The sequence below is a fragment of the Canis aureus genome, chromosome 24, assembly GCF_053574225.1.
Source record: "Canis aureus isolate CA01 chromosome 24, VMU_Caureus_v.1.0, whole genome shotgun sequence".
In the NCBI taxonomy this organism is placed as follows: Eukaryota; Metazoa; Chordata; class Mammalia; order Carnivora; family Canidae; genus Canis; species Canis aureus.
In genome coordinates this window covers 35,328,742-35,349,511 of record NC_135634.1, presented here as the reverse complement: position 1 = coordinate 35,349,511, position 20,770 = coordinate 35,328,742, and the positions used below count along the sequence as shown (strand labels likewise).

The following is a 20,770-nucleotide window of genomic DNA, read 5'->3' as shown; positions in this document are numbered from 1 at the left end:
ATAAGATGTAGGAGAAATGCACTGCACACTGCCATCCACAGATATATAAGGTGAGCATTGAATAAAAGTATATATTTTCTGGTAGTTTCTTGAAAAAAAAACAGGTGATATTAACTTTTTTTTTTTTTTTTGAGAGAGAGAGAGAGCTTGTGTGAGTAGGAGGAGCTGCTAGAGGATGGGCAGAGGGAGCGAGAGAGAGAATCTTAAGCAGGCTCCACACCCAGTGCAAAGCCCAACATGGAGGGGACAGGGCTCGATCTCACAACCCTGAGATCATGACCCAAGCCAAAGTCAGATGTTTAACTGACTGAGTCACCCAGACCCTCCCCTCTTCCCTGATATTAACTCTAATAGTATGTGGTGGACAACCTGGAAGAAATGGATAAATTCTTAGAAACACATAAACTACCAAGACTGAAACAGGAAAAAAAAAAAGAAAAGAAAACCTGAACAGACCAATAAATAGCAAAGAAATTGAATTAGTAATCAAAAACCCAAAAAACAAAATCCCGGGGCTAGATGGCTTCACAGGCAAATTCTAACAAATGTTGAAAGAAGAGTTAATACCTGTTATATTCAAACTATTCCAAAAAAATAGAAAGGGAAGGAGAACTTCCAAATTCATACCAAGAAGTCAGCATTACCCTGATCCCAAAACCAGATAAAGACACTAAAAAGAGAGAGAAACAGTCTAATATCTCTGATGAACATAGATGCAAAAATCCTTAACAAAATACTAGCAAACTGAATCCAACAATATATTTAAAAAATCATTCATTATGATCAAGAGGGATTTATTCCTGGGTTGCAAGCATGGTTCAATATTCACAAATCAATGTGATATATCAGTAAGAGAAAGGATAAGAACTATATGATCATTTCAATAGATACAGAAAAATTATTTGACAAAGTACAACATGCATTCATAGAAAAACCCTCAACAACATATATTTACAGGGAACATACCTCAATATAATAAAGGTTGTATTTGAAAAACTCACAGCTAACATCAGCCTCAATGGAGAAAAACTAAAAGCTTTTCCTCTATAGTCAGGAAGACAAAGATGTCCACTCTCACCACTTCTATTCGACATAGTACTGGACTGTACTAGCCACAGTACTCAGACAACTAAAAGAAACAAAATACATCCAAATCAGTAAGGAAGAAGTAAAACTCTCACTATTTGTGGATGACATACTATATATAGAAAACTCGAAAGACTATGTACCTGGGTGGCTCAGTCTGTTAAGTGCCTCACTCTTGGTTTCAGCTCAGCTCATGATCTCAGGGTCCTGTGATAGAGCTCTAAGTTGAGCTCTGAGCTCATCGTGAAGTTGGCTTGTCCTTGTCCTCTTCCTCCTCCTCTTTCTCCCTCACCCGTCTCTCTGGAATAAATAAACAAAATCTTAAAAAAAAAAAAAAAAAAAGAAAAGAAAAAGACTCCACCGAAAAACTACTAGAACTGATAAATTCAGAAAAGTCTCAGGATACAAAAATCAATGTACAGAAATCTCTTGCATTTCTATACACTAATAATGAAGCAGCAGAAAGAGAAACTAAGAAAACAATTCCAGTTACAATTGCACCAAAAAAAAAAAAATAGGTATCTAGGAGTAAACCTAACCAAAGAGGTAAAAGACCTGTACTCTGTAAACTATAAAACACTGATGAAAGAAATTGAAGATGACAAAGAAATGGAAAGACACTCCATGCTCATGGATTGGAAGAACAAATATTGTTAACATGTCTATACTACCCAAAGCAGTCTACACATTTAATGCAATCCCTATCAAAATACCAACAACATTTTTCACAAAGCTAGAACAAACAATCCCAAAATTTTTATGGAACCGCAAAATACCCCAAATAGTCAAAGCAATCTTGAAAAAGAAAAGCAAAGCTGGAGGAAGCACAGGTCTGGACTTCAAGTTATACTACAAAGTTGTAGTCATTGAAAGAGTAAGGTACTAGCACAAAAATAGATACATAGATGAATAGAACAGAAAAGAAAACCCAGAAACAAACTCTCAATTATATGGCCAACTGATCTTTGACAAAACAGGAAAGAATATGCCATGGGAATAAGACAATCTTTTCAACAAATGGTGTTGGAAACACTGGACAGCAACATGCAGAAAAATGAAACTGGACCACTTTCTTACACCACCCACAAAAATAAATTCAAAATGGATGAAAGAAAAAAAATAAATTAAAAAAATGTATGAAAGACCTCAATGTGAGACCTGAAACCATGAACATTCTAGAAGAGAGCATAAGCTGTAATTTCTGACATTGGCCATAATAACTTCTTGCCAAATAGGTCTTCTGGGTCAAGGGAAACAATAGCAAAAATAAACTAGCGGGACTATATAAAAATAAAAAACTTCTGCACAGCAAAGGAAACAAACAAAACTAAAAGGAAACCTATGGAATAGAAAAACATAGTTACCAATGACATATCTTATAAAGGGATGATATCAAAATATACAAAGAACTTCTATAACTCAACACCCAAAAGCAAATAATCCAATTAAAAATGAACTTACATTTCTCCAAAGAAGACATCCAGATGGCTAACAGATACATGAAAAGATGCCCAGTATCACTCATCCTCAGGGAAACACAAGTCAAAACTACAATGTAATATCACCTCATACCTGTCAGAATGGCTAAAATCAAGAACACAAGAAACAACAGATGTTGGTGAAGATGTGGAGAAAAAGGAACTGTGCACTGTTGGTGGGAATGCAAACTGGTGCAGGCACTGTGGAAAACAGTATGGTGGTTCCTTAAAAAGTTAAAAATAGACCTACCCTATGATCCAGGAATCACCCTCCTGGGGTATTTACCTAAAGAATATAAAAACATTAATTCAAAGGAATACATGCACCCCTATGCTTATAACAGCATTATTTATAAAGCCAAGATATGGATGCAGCCCAAGTGTCCATAAAGAAGATGTGATATATATATATCACATACACACATATATATATAATGGAATATTACTCAGCCATAAAAAGGAATGAAATCTTGCCATTTGCAATGACATTGATGGAACCCTCTCTGCCTCACCTCCCTCCATAAGGATGATGTGGGAGCAGGGCATGAGCTGGGGGCTCAGACACTGAACAAAATGCCCCAGGGCCTGGCAAAAGGGAGAGGGTCATTCCAACTCTGGGGAACCCTTAGGGAGGGGGTACAGAAGGGGGAAAAATGAAGTAAAAATAAACATCTAATCTCTGTTGGGTTCTTCTCTGACCAAAGCCGTATAACTCCCTTACCCTCTCCTCCTGAGTCTTGTCACTCATTTGAGATGGCCATTGCCTCTCTGTCCCAGCTGGGGGCTCTGAAGCCCTGAAGAACTGGCCTGCTGTCCTGGATGTGGTCAGGGAGATAAGGTGACTTACCTTATATAACTTATATAATTTATATAACCTATATAACTCAACACCCAAAAACAAATAATCCAATTAAAAATGGGAAGAATGGCAACCATAGAAGTGGTCTACTGTGCCCAGTGGAAAACTCAACGTGGCCAGGAGGGAAAGGTGCCCAGGTGTGGGGAGGGGCCGCCATGGGGGGCAGTGGGGGACATGCGGACAGAAGGTGAGGGGTCACTGTGGGCTCAGAAGACCCCACGGGCCCAGGAAAATGCTAACAGAATGACAGGGCTGTGTGAAAGCAGGACAGAGAAAGGAGTATAAGGAAACTTGGGTCTTCTGTAGGTTAGGAGCCCCCCCTGACTCCAATGTCTCAGTAGGGTACTTCTGGCAGAACTCAGGAGAATCTTTTCTGAGGACAGTACCAGGTTTGCATCCTGACACTCCCTGTCTCTGATCCTAAGGCATGGACTTACCTCCTCATTTGGAGACAAAGGATAAAAATTTGGTGATGTTTCCTTCATGATCCTCAATCCTTCTTCACCATTCAAACACCTTTCCACTAGCTGAACTCAGTTGGCCAAGGAATTTGGGGACCACTTTCTGCTGCAACATACATGGGGCACACACAAAGGACAGCCACCATTCACTTGTCACTAACAGATGGATGAAAAGGATGACTATTCATTATTTACTACATCAGGATTGAAAGGAAGTATCAATTAGATCACAGGGTCAGTAGCAAGAGGTGGGGTTTAACAGGAGAGACCCAGATGGAGAGGAGCCCTTGAGTGCCTTCCCTAAACCCAGCACTGCTACAGTGACACTGGACTCTGGGCTGTGAAGGCTGAGAGAGCCCGGCACCTGCCAAGAGCACAGGGCCCAGTGCTAAGTGGGGCCTGGCCCAGGCCTAGACCTACCTCACAGCTCAAACCTAGCACTTTTCTACTCAGCCAGGCTTCTTCCATGCTGTACCTGTACAGGTCCCCACAATGATAGACAGATTTTTTACCCTTCTTCTAATGGACAGAAGATTTCCCTACCAGGTGACATGCATTATAAAAGCAATTCCTATTTTTGTTTTATTTTATTTTATTGACTTAATACATAATTGTATGACAGGGTGTAAAAAAGACCAAGCTGGTCTGAAATGCAGGTTTCAGATTGTACATTGGCCATGACCACCATGTAATTATCACCTTGAACCCACCTCTGAGCAGGGCCTCCACAGGTTCTGTACGTGATGACATATTGTGCAGAGTATGCAGAAAAGGGGGTGTTTGAATGGTTGGTGAAATCCATTCCTTATGTGCATGGCTTGTAACCTCTCTTCAACTCTGATGCACAGGTTCCTGGGAAGAGGGTAGAAAGCTGATGAGTGAATGCTCACAGGACTCCCAGAGGCTGGCAGTGGTGGCTGGACACTCAGCTTTAAGCTGCCAGTGGAATCTAAACAGAATCTAAATCTAATCCTCTATCCAACCTTGATCTTTTCAATCCTGCAATTGCCAGGTACATTAGACTGCAGCACTGCCAATGGAAAATTATATTACAAGCCACACATGGGGGCGCCTGGATGGTTCAGTTGGTTAAGTGTCTGCCTTTGGCTCAAGTCATGAATCCATGGTCTTGGGATCGAGTCCTGCATTGGGCTCCCTGCCTAGTGGAGAGTCTGCTTCTCCCTCTCCCTCAGACCCTCCCCCAGCTCATGCTCTCTCTGTCTCTCTCTCTCTCAAATAAATAAGTAAAATCTTAAAAAAAAAAAAAAAAAAAAGCCACACATGAAATTTGAATTCATGGTTACCACCTTAAAAGATAACAAAGAGGTCAAATTAATTTGAACAATATATATATTTTTTTAAGATTTTATTTATTTATTTATTTATGAGAGACACACACACATACAGAGAAAGAGAGAGAGAGAGAGAGAGAGAGAGGCAGAGACACAGGCAGAGGGAGAAGCAGGCTCCATGCAGGGAGCCCGACACGGGACTCCATCCCGGGTGTCCAGGACCACACCCTGGGCTGAAGGCGGCGCTAAACCGCTGAGTCACCCGGGCTGCCCTGAACAATATATTTTTTAACCTAAAATAACCAACACATCATTTTCATGTATAATCACTAAAAGACAGTGAGATATTTCACTTTCTGTAACACTTCACTCAAAGGATAAAACCCATGTTCCCTCCACAGTTCCTGGGTGTGTGATTTGCCCTCACTTATCCCCTTGACTTCTTCACCCTCCAGTCACCCCAGCTGTATCCTAGCTTTGCTCAGAGAAGCCCAATCCCTGTCCCTCCCTGGAGCAATAGTGTCTCAGGGATGGGGTGGGGGGGTCTCCCAGAACTTCTGCTTGGCCCCTTGCACCAGAGACAGTGGCTCTTTGCGTCAAAGTCACCATTCCCAGGCAGCCCGGGTGGCCCAGCGGTTTAGCGCCTGCCTTCGGTCCAGGGCGTGATCCTGGAGTCCCAGGATTGAGTCCCACGTTGGGCTCCCTGCATGGAGCCTGCTTCTCCCTCTGCCTGTGTCTCTGTCTCTCTCTTTCTCTCTCTGTGTCTGTCATGAATAAATAAATAAAATCTTTAAAAAAAAAAAAAGTCACTATTCCCAGGAGACCTCAGCAATCTGTTTCTGTCCCACTTGTCACCCAATTGTCCTTGAGGCTCTTACTATATGTCTCTGACTGACTGACATGTTCATCTGTCTGTCTGGATGCCATTCCAGAAGGAGAGCTTCAGGAGGCAGGGGCCCCATGATGTCCACTAACACCATGCCTGGCACACAGAAGACATTCAATAAACACATGTGAAATAAGGGACCAGGAACCGTAGGAATCAGAAGACTGGAAGGACATGCAGACACCGGTCGGGTAAGAGCTGGAGATCAGTCTTTCAAATGTACCTGCTGGACACAACCCATCTCAGGCCCTGGGCTCTCAGCTAACTTCTGCTGAACGCTGTCTTGCCTGGAGGCCTGTTGTGGCTGAGGAAGTTAGGACCTGTAGGGACAAAGGGAAGGCAGGCATGAGTGGCAGCCAGATCCTCCTCCCTCACCAGGCTGCCTCTCACATTGTCTCCAGTCCAGCCTAAAAAAAGCAAACAGGCTGAGACCTTCCCTCTAGCTCTATACTCTCTTTTGCATTCATGTTTGTCTGTTGTCCTTTGGTACTAGCAAGTGACTTACACCAGAAAAACCTCAGTATTCTTTTCTCTTGTAATACAATAAAACGTATTTGTCCCACAAAATATGGGCAAGGAAAGTTTCTTTTTCTTTCTTTTTAAGATTTTATTTATTTTGGGCAGCCCGGGTGGCTCAGCAGTTTAGCACTGCCTTTGGCCCAGGGTGTGATCCTGGAGACCCGGGATCGAGTCCCACATCGGGCTCCTGGTGCATGCAGCCTGCTTCTCCCTCTGCCTGTGTCTCTGCCTCTCTCTCTCTCTCTCTCTGTGTCTCTCAAAAAAGATTTTATTTATTTTATTCATGAGAGACGAGAGAGAGAGAGAGAGAGAGAGAGAGAGAGAAGCAGAGACTTAGGCAGAACGAGAAGCAGGCTCCCCATAGGGATCCCAAATGCAGGACTCAATCCCAGGACCCCAGGATCACAACCTGAGCCAAAGGCAGATGCTCAACCACTGAGCCACCCTGGTGCCCAAGGAAAGCTTTTATAAGAATATAAAACCACATGTGAAGTCCTCAATTAGAGACAGCATTCATTATTTTCTTCCTTTTAGTTGTTTTATTTGACCGTATGTGTGAACTCATTTTCTCTCTTGCACATGCACACACACACACACACACACCTTTAACAAATGAAGGTTATATTATGAGCACACTTTTTAAAAAGCAGGATATGGAGGGGCACTTGGCTGGCTCAGTTGGTAAAGTATGTGACTCTTGACCTCAGGGTCATGAGTTCAAGCCCTACATTGGGCATGGAGCCTACCTAAAAAAATTAAGTTAAAAAATAAATGAAAACCAATTTTTGGAAAGCTGTAACTGGAAATCTAATTTTTTTCAATAAAGTGCTCATCTCTGAGAATGAATAAATGAGGGATCCCTGGGTGGCGCAGCGGTTTGGCGCCTGCCTTTGGCCCAGGGCACGATCCTGGAGATCCGGGATCGAATCCCACGTCAGGCTCCCGGTGCATGGAGCCTGCTTCTCCCTCTGCCTGTGTCTCTGCCTCTCTCTCTCACTGTGTGCCTATCATGAATAAATAAAAATTAAAAAAAAAAAAGATTTAAAAAAAAATGAATAAATGAATGAATAAATAAAAACCAGGATATGGGATGACATGTTAAGTAATGAACTTCTAACTTTAACCTAACCACCTCATCCCAAAATGAGCTTGCCAATATCTCACAAAATACCAAAAGGAGGAAATGGCAATACAGAAATTGGGCCAGGGTCTCTATGCTCAAAATGACATGAGGACAGCCAAAGAAATGTGATAGGATTAGCTAGTAGAACTGCATCACTGTTCATGGTCTCATTTTGAAAGTTGTGTTGTGGTTACAAGAGAGAATGTCTTCATTTGTTGAAAACATACACTAAAGCATTCAGGTATCCATCAGCTCTTTTTCAAACAGTTCAGAAAAAGGGGTTTTGAAGAGTTTTTGCAACTTTTCTTTAACATGGGAGTATTTTACGTTAGAAAGTTAAATTAAGAAAGAAACAAAGAAAAAGAAAGAAGGAAAAGTTAAAATAAAAACAGCTTATTTGGAGCCCAGTTCAATTGACTATATCTAAACAAGATAAAATGTAGCCCTCTCCCACAGAAAACCTGCCAAGCATCTGGTGACAGCTAAGCTTCCGCATGTTCCAGGCTGGGCCTCCCTGAGTCCAGGCAATGCGGGTTCTCCTTTCTCTTCTCCCATATGCTCTTCCCTCCTGTCTTCCCTGCTTCTCTTCCTCAGATTCTTTCCCTCAATATTTTATTATGAACATTTTCAAGCATTCAGTAATATATATATATAACATATTCGCTGCCTGGATTCTATATATAACTAAGAGTTTGCTATATCTGTTCTATTCCAGGTTTCTTTCTATATCCATCCCTCTGTGATGAAATTCAGGTGTAGGTATCAGTACATTTCTCTTAATACTTTAGCATGTATTTCAATAACTAGAGTTCAATATTTGTTGACAGTTTTTTTAAATTTCACTTTATTTTTTAAATTATTTTTTTAGGTTTAAATTCAATTAACATAATGTGTTATTGGTTTCAGAGGTAGAGATCAGTGTGATTCATTGGTCTTTTAAAAAATATTTTATTTATTCATTTTTTAAAAAGATGTAATTTTTTTATTTATTCATGGGAGACACAGAAAGTGACAGAGACATAGGCAGAGGGAGAAGCAGGCTCCCTGCAGGGAACCCGATGCAGGACTCGATCCCAAGACCCTGGGATCACTACCTGAGCTGAAGACAGATGCTCAACCACTGAGCCACCCAGGTGCCCCAATTTTATTTATTTATTTGAGAGAGAGAGCACAAGAGAAAGCACAAGTGGGTGAGCAGGGGGTGGGGAACAGAGGGAGAAGCAGGCCCTCTGCTGAGCAGGGAGCTTGATCCCAGAACCCCGAGACCATGACCTGAGCCGAAGGCAGACACTTAACTGACTGAGCCACCCAGGCGCCCCTCATCAGTCTTATATAATACCCAATGTTCATTTCATCACATGCCCTCCTTAATGTCCATCACCTAGCTACCCCATCCCCTATCCCTTTCCCCTCCAGCAATCCTCAGTTTGTTTCCTATGATTAAGAGTTTCATATGGCTTCTCTCCCTCTCTGATTTCATCTTTTTTCCTCTTTCCCTATGAATCTTAAATTCATGTTTCTTAAATTCCACGTATGAGTGAGATCATATAATTGTCTTTCTCTGATTGACTTTTGTTTAGCATTATTACCCTCTAGCTGCATACACGTCATTGCAAATGGCAATGTTCCTGAAACAGAACTCCTGGAACTCTTTTAATTTCCTCAGTGATGAGGGTGATAGGAGTGTCTTTTGTTCTAATAGGCCACATTAGATTAGGTGGGCTGCAGGGTAGCTTCTGGGTGAGGGCTAGTCACTGAAAGACCAAACCATGAGAAGAAGTTTGAAATTTTCAACCTTACCCCCTATCCCCTGGGAAAGTGAACAATGTAGAGATTGAGATAATAATTGACCATGCATCATGTGGGGAAACCTCCATAAAATCCCTAAATGGGGTTTCAGAGAGCTTCCGGGTTGATGAACACATCCACCTGTTGGGAGGGTTGTATACACCAACTCCACAGGGACAGAAGCTCCCGCTCTCTGGATTTTTCTGGACCTCACCCAATATACTTCTGGCTATTCATTTGCATCTTTATAATAAATCAGTAAACATGTTTCCCTGAGTTCTGTGAGCTGTTATAGGGAATTATTGAACCTGAGGAGAGGGTCATGGGAACCAAGTCAGACAAAAGTGTGGGTCACGTGGGAGCCTATTTGTAATTGACAACTGAAGTTGGGGTGATTATGTGGGACTGAGCCCTCAAAGGTGGAGTCTGCACCAACTCCTAGTAATCAGTGTCAGAGTACTTTGTTTCTCTCATTTCTATGTTTCCTTGTTACTTCATTTGGTTTAAATTTTTTTTTTTTTTTGAGAGAAAGAGAGTGTGTCCTCTAGAGCAGGATTGGGGGTGGTGAGGTGCAGAGGGACAGGGAGGCAGAACATCTTAAGCAGGCTTCACACCCAGCAGGGAGCCCGAGGTGGAGCTTGATCTCACAACCTTGAGATCATGACCTGAGCCAAAATCAAGAATTGGTCATTTAACCGACTGCACCATCCAGGTGCCCCAAATTTATACTTATTTCTATGGCTGATTAATGTTGATCTTCAGGTCACAGATTTTATATATTCCTCCTTCTCAACAGCTTAAGCGAGATACAATTCACAAGATTAATAATTATGCTGCTTTATATAAATCATTCATTTAAAGTATACATTTCAGGATGCCTGGGTGGCTCATTGGTTGAGTGTCTGTTTTTGGCTCAGGATGTGATCCCAGGGTCCTGAGATCAAGTCCCACATCAAGTTTCCTGCTGGGAGTCTGCTTCTCCCTCTGCCTGTCTCTGTGTCTCTCATGAATAAATAAATAATATCTTTTTTTAAAGTACATGCATATTGAGTGTTATATTATCCTGATGAATCAACAATTTTATCATTATATATCCCTCTTTTTCTTTGCTAATAAGCCCTAATTGAAGCTTACTTTGACATTAAGAGAGCTACACCAAGCTTTCTTATGCTTACCAGTTGCGTTGTATATCTTTTCCCATCTTTTGCTTTTAGTCTATCTAGGACTTTGTATTTAAAGTGTATGTTTTATACAGCTTATAATTTCAGCTTGCTTTTTTCCCCCCAGAAAAACCTCAGTCTTGTATTTAGAGTGTTTATTCTAGTTACATTTATTGTTGTGGCCATATGTGGAAAACACAATCTGCCACAATTTCATTTTGCCTTTTCCTTAAAGGATATTTTTCCTGGACATGAATGAATAATGGGGCAATAGGTTTTTTTTCACCACTTCGAAGATTCTGGGCTTCAATTTTTTTTAGTCAGTTTTCACTCACTGTTCTTTTGAGTGCAAAAATTTTTTCACTCACAGATTTTTTCTTCATCATTAACTATGACGTGCACAGGTGGTATTTTTTTATGTTTATCTTTCTTTGGAGTTTACTGAGATTTCTGAATATGTAAGTTGATGTTTTGCACTGCATTTGATAAAATTCTTTTTCTCATTTCCTCAGCCATTTCTTCTGAGTCTCCAACTTCACATATATTGCATGATACTACTCCACAGGTCACTGAGACTCTGATCCTTATTTTTTCTTAAAGATTTTATTTATTTATTCATGAGACACACACACACACACAGATGCATAGACACAGGCAGAGGGAGAAGCAGGCTCCATGCAGGGAGCCTGACGCGGGACTCGATCCCAGGTCTCCAGGATCACACTCCAGGCCGCAGGTGGCGCCAAACCAGTGCGCAACCAGGGCTGCCCGACTCTGATCCTTATTATTTTTCAATTCTTTTTGCCTCTGTTGTTCGGAATGAATGGTTTCTATTGATCTCTTCAAGTTCAGTCATTCTTTCTTCTGCAATGTTCAAAATGTTAATAATATTCAAGAGAATTTTTTATTTCAGATAATGGAATTTTCAGTTCTAAAATTTCCTTTTGATTGTTTTATAGTTATCATTCCTATAGTGAGATATTCTATTTTCTAATCATTTTGACAACCTTCTCTACAGACCTAATGCATATTTTAAAATCTCTCCTTAAAAGAGATTCTATTATGAATCAGAGTTAAGAAACGCTGAATTCAACCTTGAAGGAAGAGATATATAATGGGGAGTATCAGCAGGCAATGTTAAAATAGTTATTGAATGCATTAAAATGCATATAATTTTATAAATACTTATTGAGCATTGATTATGTAACAGGCATAATATATGCAAAGATGAAAATATTCAGTTCCTGTTTCAAGTGACTTGCAACCTAGTAGGAGATACTAAAACAACTATAATAAAATGTGGTATTAATGTGACATATTAAAAATGCTCATACCACCAAGGACTTTTACTTTCTTTGGAGGAAAAAACAGTAGGATAATCAGGAAAAAGAATGTAGGAAAGGAGAAGGGAAGAAAAATGAACAGAGGAATGTCTCGTACTTTATAAAGAAGTCTTAAGGGAAACCCAAAGGCAACAGAGGATAGAAAGATAAGGACAAGAGAGGAAATTTTAGCCTCTGACACCAAAATCGATAGCAAACAGGAAACACATTCTAACTCCAAGCCAGATAAAAGTAAAATTTCACACTAATGGCCTATTTATCTCAGTTCCTTTTACCAGTACATCGTGTCCAGTTTTCAACAACAAAAAAGAAAGATGGCATACTAAAAGACAAAAAATACCCACATGTTTGAAGAGAGGGCTAGCACCACAGTAAGAGACCAATATGGCAGAGATGTTGGAATTACCACAACAGGAATTTAAAACAACTATGGATAATATACTAATGATTCTAGGAGAAAAAGGACAAACCGAAAGAACAGATGGGAAATGTAAGCAGGGAAATGGAAACTTTAAGAAAAAAAATCAAAAGGAAATGCTAGAAATAAAAAATGCTATTACAGAAATAAAAAATGTCTTTCATAGGCTCATCAATAGCTCAGACACGACCAAGGGAAGAATCAGTAAGCTTGAAGAAATGTCAATGGAAACTTATAAAACCAAAGCAAAAAGAGGGGGAAAAAAAAGGAATGAAAAAGGTAGAACAGAATATTCAAGAATTGTGAGACAATTAGAGTAACACACACATAATGGAAACAGAAGTAGAAGAAAAAGAGAAGGAACAGAAGAAATATTTGAAACAATAATAACTGCAAATTTCCCCAAATCAATGATAGACAACAAACCACATATCTAGGAAAGTCAGAGAACACCAAGCAGGATTTTTTTTAAAAAATCCATGCTTAGGCATATCATACTCAAGCTGCAGAATATGAAAGAAAAACTATTTAAAGAAGCCTGAGAGGGAAATTGCCTAACCTATAGAGGAGGAAGGATAAAAATTAAAATGAGCTTTTCTTCAGTAACCATGCAAGCAAAAGAAAGTGGAGTATAATATTTAAAGTGTGAAAGAAAAAAAAAAAAAACACCAACCTCGAATTCTGTGACCAGCAAAATTATCCTTTAAAAGAAAAGAGAAATGAAGACTTTTTCAGGTAAACAAAAGCAGAGAACTTGTTGCCAGTAGCCTTGGCTTGCAAGATATGTTTTTAAAAATTCTTCAGAAAGAAGGAAAATGATTTAGGTCAGAAATTCAGATCTGTATTAAAGAAAGGAAGAGTATTAAAGAAGGAATAAATGAAGCTAAATTAAAATGTTTTATTTTACTTATTCCTACTTGATCAAAAAGATAGTTTGTTTAAAATAACAATAGCGGGCGGCCTGGGTGGCTCAGCAGTTTAGCACCGCCTTCAGCCCAGGGCCTGATCCTGGGGACCCAGGATGGAGTCCCAGGTTGGGTTCCCTGCATGGAGCCTGCTTCTCCCTCTGCCTGTGTCTCTGCCTCTCTCTCTCTCTCTGTCTCTCGTGAATAAATAAATAAAATCTTAAAAAATAAAAATAAAATAACAATAGCAACAAAGTATTCAGTGATGATAACTTTTTGAAGAGTGAAATAAATGAAGGCAATGTTATATGGGATAGAAGGGAGGAAATGGTACTACACTACTGTAATGTAGTTACACTACCTGTGAAGTGACAGTACTATTAGAAAAAGGACACGGGGCTGGTTTTAAGTGAATATTATAAACTCAAGTGCAACTACTAAAGAAAGTAAAAAAAATAAAGCATATGCTACCAGAGAATAAAAAATGGAATCACATAAAATGCCCAGTTAAATTCATAGAAGCCAGAAAAAGAGAAGTCAAAAACAAGAAATAAAGGCAATGAATAGAGACAGTAATAAATATGGTAAGTATTAAATCCAACTATATGAACAATAATTTAAAACATCAATGGTCTGAATACACCAACTAAAAGAGACTGTTATAGTGGGTAAAAACAAACAACATCCACTATATGATGTCTTCAAGAGAGAGATAGAGGGGCAATTTAGACACAGGTAGAAAAAAGTAAAGGCATAGAGAAAAACACAACATGCTAATACTAACACTAGAAAAGTGGAATATTTATATTAATTTCAGATAAAACAGAATCCAGGGTAAGGAAAATTATGAGTTACAAAGGGGCAATATATGATAAAAAAAAAAAACAACAACAGTCAATTCTCTAAGAAGACAACAATCCTTAATGTACATGCACCTAACAACAGTATCATAATACATGTGAGGAAATTCTAGGAGAAAGAGATGAATCCACAATTACAGCTGAATTCTTCATTGGGACTTCTCTCAATAAGGGATAGATCCATCAGGCAAAAATCAGTAAGGACATACTTGAACTCAACAACTGCATCAATAAACTGCATCTAACTGATATCTATAGATTACTTGATCCAAACAGCAGAATACACATTTTTATCAAGCTCTCATGGAACATTCACCATGATAGACCACATTCTGAGCAATAAAACATCCCTTAGCAAATTTGTTTTTAAAGATTTTATTTGTTTATTCATGAGAGATACAGAGGACAGGCAGAGATACAGGCAGAGGGAGAAGCAGGCTCCCTCCAGGGAGCCCAATGCGGGGACTCAATCCCACGCACCCCCCGCCCCATGACCTGAGCCAAAGGCAGACACTCAACCACTGAGCCACGCAGGTGTCCCAGGATTGCTATTATTTAAACAAATGAACAAACAAAATGAAATAACAACATGGGCAAACGTGGAGAAACTGGAACACTTGTGCAGTGCTAGTGTGAATGTAAAATGGTTGCACCGTTATAGAAAATCATGTGGCAGTTCCTGAAAAAAAATTTAAAATAGAACTATCATAGGACACAGCAATTCCATTTATGAATATATACCTGGAAGAAATAAGAGCAGGGACTTGAACAGGTATTAGTAAACCCATGTCCACAGTATTACTCACATAAGCAAAAATTTGGAAGTGTTTCAAATGTCCACAAACAAAAGAATGTATAAACAAAATTTGGTATATATAGACATAGGATGTTATTTAGCTTTAAAAGGGAATAAATTCTGACACACACTACAACATGGAAGAAGCTTGAAGACATTATGCTAAATTAATAAACCTCTCACAGAAAGACAAATACTGTAAGGACTCCACTTATATAACTAGGACAGTCAAATTCATAGAGATAGATAGTAGAACATAGGGATGCCTGGGTGGCTCAGTCAGTTGAGTGTCTGCCTTTGGCTCAGGTCATGATCCAGGGGTCATGGGATCGGACCCCACATTAGGCTCTCTGCTCAGTGGGGAGCCTGCTTCTCCCTCTTCCTCTGCCTGCCATTCCACCTGCTTTTGCTCTCTCTGTCAAATAAATAAATAAAATATTTCAAAAAAGAAAGTAGAACATTGGTCATCCAGGATAGGGAGGGAAAAATAGGTAGTCACTGTTAAACACATATAAAGCTTCAGTATGTGAGAGTGAAAAAAATTCTAAAGATCAATGATAGTGCTGGTTGCACAATAATGTAAATGTACTTATACCACTGAAATGTACGTTTTAAAATGGTTAAAATGTCAAACTTTATGTACATTTTACCACAATTTTTAAAAAGATGAGCTCATAGTAGAATAGGGTGGGCTTCTAATCCAATATAACCACTGTCCTTATAAGAAGCCATCCCTATGAAGATACAGAATATAGGGAGAATGTCAAGTATTGCAAGCCTAGGAACACCTGGGGCCACCAGAAGCTGGACAAGGCAAGGAAGGATCATCTCCTAGAGGCTTCAGAGGGAGCCTTGCCCTACTAACACCCCAATTTCAGACTTCTAGCCCCCTAAACTATGAAAGAATAAAATTCTGTTGTCTTAAGGAAAAAAAATGTATTTCCACAAGAGTCAGTAAATACTGTATATAAATATGTAAGGCTTCTTATCTTGCCAGTAAAGTTATGGACTGGATGTTTATGTCCCTCCCAAATTTATTTGTTGAACCCCCTAACCCACAATTAGGAGGTGGGGCCTTTTGGAGGTGATTAGGTTTAGGTAAGGTCATGAGGGTAGAGCCCCCATAATGTTATTAGCGTCCTTATACAAAGTGGAAGGGACACCAGAGCTCCCTCTCTATTTGCACACACCAAGGAAAAGCCATGTGAGCACAGAGTGAGATGGCAGCTGTCCATAAGCCGGAAAGAGGGCCCTCCCCAAGAACCAAATCTGTCAGTACTTTGATCTTGGAATTCCTAACCTCCAGCAGAGTTAAGAAATAAATGTTTGCTGTTGAAGCCACACACCCACTCAGTGATATTTTGTTATAGCAGACTAAGACAATGTCTTCTTGTTAGAGTAGACTAAGACAATGTCCACTTTAGAAAAAGCCACATCATGAATCAAGCAAATTGCTGGCATTGCACCAGGTGTATTTGTTTTAGTTTGCCAAAATTAAAAAATAGAATACAAAAAATAAATAGTACATATATACTGTGTCTAAAAGATAAAAGCAAAGTAAAGTATGAAGATAAGCTGCAGGATTGTAAGGAGTCACACCTGGACCTGGACCCATTCCTTAGAGGACTGATGTACAAACTATTAGTGATTTAGACTGAGACACAAGGACCCAACTTTTCAAAATATGGAAAAATGTTCCCAGTCATGAAACATATGATGATAACTAGGACTTCAGTTTTTATGTTGGAGAATACTTCTCTTTTCTCTCCCCCACCCCATTCCATTCCTTGCTTCTTAAAGGTTAATTTTCTCACTTCTCAAGGGATTAATGTGGTTCAAATGGAGAGAACTCATAAGCAATTTCAGGTTTGAGGCATACAAATACATCAGTGTTCATGTGTTGGGTGGGTGTCTGTTGCTGGGTGATTGTTTTTGGTAATGTTGCCTAAATGTGGTTCAAGACTTCTTCAGAAATATTTACTTTTCCTGTTTATATTCTACTAGTCTGTGTCCTGCATGAGGAGGTGATTTTAATGTTTGTAATTCCACATAGCAATGAATCATACTGAATGTTTTTAGCCAAGAAAATTATTGCAGGAAACTTCTGTTCATTTTCCTGAGCATTGAATTACAAGAAATAAATTATTTCTCCTGGAACAGAACAGTTTTAAGTACACAACAAAATTGAGTAAAGATACAGAGTTCCCATATACCTCCTGACCTCCTATACACATAGCTATCAACATCCTACACCAGAGTAGTACAACTTGTTACACTCAATGACCCTACATTAACACATTGTTATCAACCAAAGTTTATAATTTGCATGAAGGTTCACTCTTGGTGTTGTACCTTCTATGCGTTCTGGCACATGTATAATGACATGTATTCACCGTAACAGGACCAAACAGAATAATTGCACTGCCCTAAAATTCCTGTTTCCTATTCATTCCTCCTTCCTTCCCAACTATTGGCAACTACTGATCTTTTTACTATCTCCCTAGCATTGCCTTTTCCAAAATGTCACATAGTTGGACTCATACATTATGCAGCCTTTTCAGATTGGCTTCTTTCACTTAGTAATATGCCATTTAAATTTCTTTTAATTTAAGATTAAAATTAAATCTTAAATTAACCCAGTGCCTGGCTGGGTCAATCAGTAAAGCATGCAACTCTTGATCTCAGGGTTGTGATTTTAAGCCCTATGATGGGTGTAAGCTTACTTAAAATTTTTTTCTCCATGTCTTTTTTTTTTTTTTTTAAGATTTTATCTACTTGAGAGAGCACAAGCAAGGGAAGAGGCAGATGCAGAGGGAGAACAGACTCCCCACTGAGTAGGGAGCCTGACACAGGGTTTGACCTCAGGACCTGAGATCATGACCTGAGCCAAAGGCAGATGCTTAACCGACTGCTTAACTGACTGAGCTCAAGCTATCAGTCAGTGCCCCTCTTCTTGTTTTTCATGGCTTGATAGCTCATTTTTTTCATATTGCTGAATGATCTTCCATTGTCTGGGTGTACCACGGTTTATTTATCTGTTCACCTACTGAAGGACATTTTGGTTGCTTGCAAGCTTTGGCTATTATATACAAGGCTGCTTGCTATAAACAACCATGTGCAGGTTACGTTTTCAACTCATTTGGGTGAATGCCAAGAAGTGCAATTGCTGGATTGTGTGGTAAGAGAATGTTTAGTTTTGTATGAAACTGTCAAACTGTCTTCCATTTTTTGTGTTCCCATCACCAATGAATGATAGTTCCTGTGGTTGCACATCCTCACCAGCATTTGGTGTTGCTGGTGTTTTGGACATTCACCATTTTAACAGATATGTAGTGAAATCTCATTGTTATTTTAATGTGAAACTTTAGTGACATGATATTGAATATCTTTCCATATACTTATCATCTATATATCTCCTTTGGTAAGGTGTCTGTTCAGATATATTACCCATGTTTTAGCTGTATTGTTTATGTTCTTATTGTTGAGTTTAAGAATTTTTTGTATATCTTAAGAGTCCTTTATCAGATGTGTCTTTAAAAATACTTTCTCCTAGTCTGTGGCCTATCATCTCATTTTTTTGATAATGTCTTTTATGGATCAATTTTTATTTTACTTTTTTTTTTAATTTTTATTTATTTGTGATAGTCACAGAGAGAGAGAATGAGGCAGAGACACAGGCAGAGGGAGAAGCAGGCTCCATGCACCGGGAGCCCGACGTGGGATTCGATCCCGGGTCTCCAGGATCGCGCCCTGGGCCAAAGGCAGGCGCCAAACCGCTGTGCCACCCAGGGATCCCAACAATTTTTATTTTAATGATATCCAGCTTATTATTGTTTTTTCATGGATTGGTGTTGTATCTAAAAAGTCATCACATTCCTAAGGTTAGCTAGGTGCTGGATCCCATCAAATGCTTTTTCTGGATCATTTGATAGAATCCTATGTTTTTTTTCTTTAGCATGTTGGTATGGTGGATTACGTTGAGTAATTTTCAAATATTGAACTGGCCTTCTGTTCCTGGGATAAATCCCACTTGGTCATGGTATATGATATTTTTTTATGTATTATTTGATTATATTTGCTAATGTTATGGGGGGAGTGCATCTTCCAAGAGATGTTGGCCTATAGTTGTCCTTTCTTATCTTTGTTTGGTCTTGATATTAGAATAATGCTGACCTCATAGACTGAGTTAGGAAGTATTTGTTCTATTTCTATCTCTTGCAAGAGATTGTAGAGAATTGGTAGATTTTTCTTTAAATGTTTGATAGAATTTACCAGTGAATCCATCTGGGGCTGGTGCTTTATGTTTTTCAAAGTAATCAATTATTGATTCAATTTTAAAAATGGATCTAGGTCTATTTAGATTGTCTATTTATTCTCCTGTGAGTTTTGGTGGGTTGTTTCTTTCAAGAAATTGGACCATTTTATCTAAATTATCCAATTTATGAACATACTGTTTTTCATAGCAGTCACTTATTATCCTTGTGACATCCATGGGATCCGTAGTTTTGTCTTTTATTTCTGATATTACTAGTTCATGTCTTCCATTTTTCTCAATTTGGCTTGAGGCTTATTGATTGCATTTATCTTTTCAAAGAACAAGCTTTTGGTTTTATTGATGTTCTCCATTGATATCTTGTTTTCAAATTCATTGATTTCCACTCTAATTTTTTTTTTTTACTTCTGCTTACTTTGGATTGAATTTGCTCTTTTTATAGTTTCTAGATAAAATCTCAGAAAATTAATTTTAGATTTATCTTCTTTTCTAATATTTGAATTTCATAGTATAAATTTCCCTCCATGCTTGGCTTTTACTCCATCCCACAAACTTGGTTGTTTTTTCATTTTCTTTTTTTGATATTTTATTCACTTGTGTGAGAGAGAGAGCACAAGAGAGCGAGCAAGCACAAGTGGGGAGAAAAGCAGAGGGAGAGGGAGAAGCAGGCTGTTTATGTCTGCCCATTACAGATATCCAGTTCAGTGATGGTGGTGTTGACTTCAACTATGTCCTTACTTATTTTCTGCCTAATGGATCAGTCCATTACTGATATAGAGGGCTGTTGATGTGTTCAGCTATAATAGTGCATTTCTATTTTCTTGCATTTCTATCAGTCTTTACTTCACATGTGTTGACACTCTGTTGTTAGGTGCAAAAACATTACATATTGTTATTTTCAAGAATCAACCCCTTTGTCATTATCTGATGCCCCTTATTCCTGATAACTTTTCTTGCTCTGAAGTCTGCTGTCTGAAATACTGCCGCTCCCATTTTCATATTAATGTTAACATTAATATTTTTTTAATCTATATGTGTTCTTATATTTAAAGTTGGCTTCCTGTAGACAACAAATAGTTGGGTCTTGCACTTGAATTCACTATGACAGTCTCTATCTTTTAATTAGTGTATTTAGACTATCAATGTTTATTGATACAGTTAGATTAATACCAATCATATTTGTTACTGTTTTCTATTTGTTGCCAGTGTTGTTTCTATTTTTTGTCTTTCATTTTTTTCTGCAATTTATGATTTTAATTATTTTTAAATTATTCCATTTATTCTCTTTTCTTAGTAAATCCACTTTCAAATAACACTATATCATTTTGGAGGTACTGAAAGTAACTTAAAATAACAGTATTTCTAATTCCTTAATCCTGTCCCTTGTGTTATTTCTATCATTCACTTATACCTAGAAGGTAATCACTGAATTTGTTATTTTGAACAAACTGTTATCTGCTGAATAGTTAAGAATAAGAAAAATAAAGGGCCCCTGGGTGGCCCAGTCAGTTAAGCACCCAACT

The 20,770-nt window shown here is 38.7% G+C and overlaps 1 long non-coding RNA gene across 3 annotated transcripts in view; it reads right to left on the bottom strand.

The window, feature by feature from the left end:
- Positions 1-20,770, bottom strand: part of LOC144296042 (uncharacterized) — a 41,643-nt gene that overhangs the window by 4,706 nt on the left and 16,167 nt on the right. The window contains exons 2-7 of one of the 3 annotated variants that reach the window (XR_013363176.1): positions 6,286-6,382; positions 4,595-4,736; positions 3,861-3,987; positions 2,548-2,670; positions 1,230-1,386; positions 1,002-1,129 (exon numbers count right to left, since the gene is read on the bottom strand). This is a non-coding gene — a long non-coding RNA (uncharacterized LOC144296042). Of the gene's footprint in view, positions 1-966; positions 1,130-1,229; positions 1,387-2,547; positions 2,671-3,860; positions 3,988-4,594; positions 4,737-6,285; positions 6,383-20,770 lie in introns of all 3 variants that reach the window. The other 2 variants (XR_013363174.1, XR_013363175.1) reach the window with 2 other exon arrangements.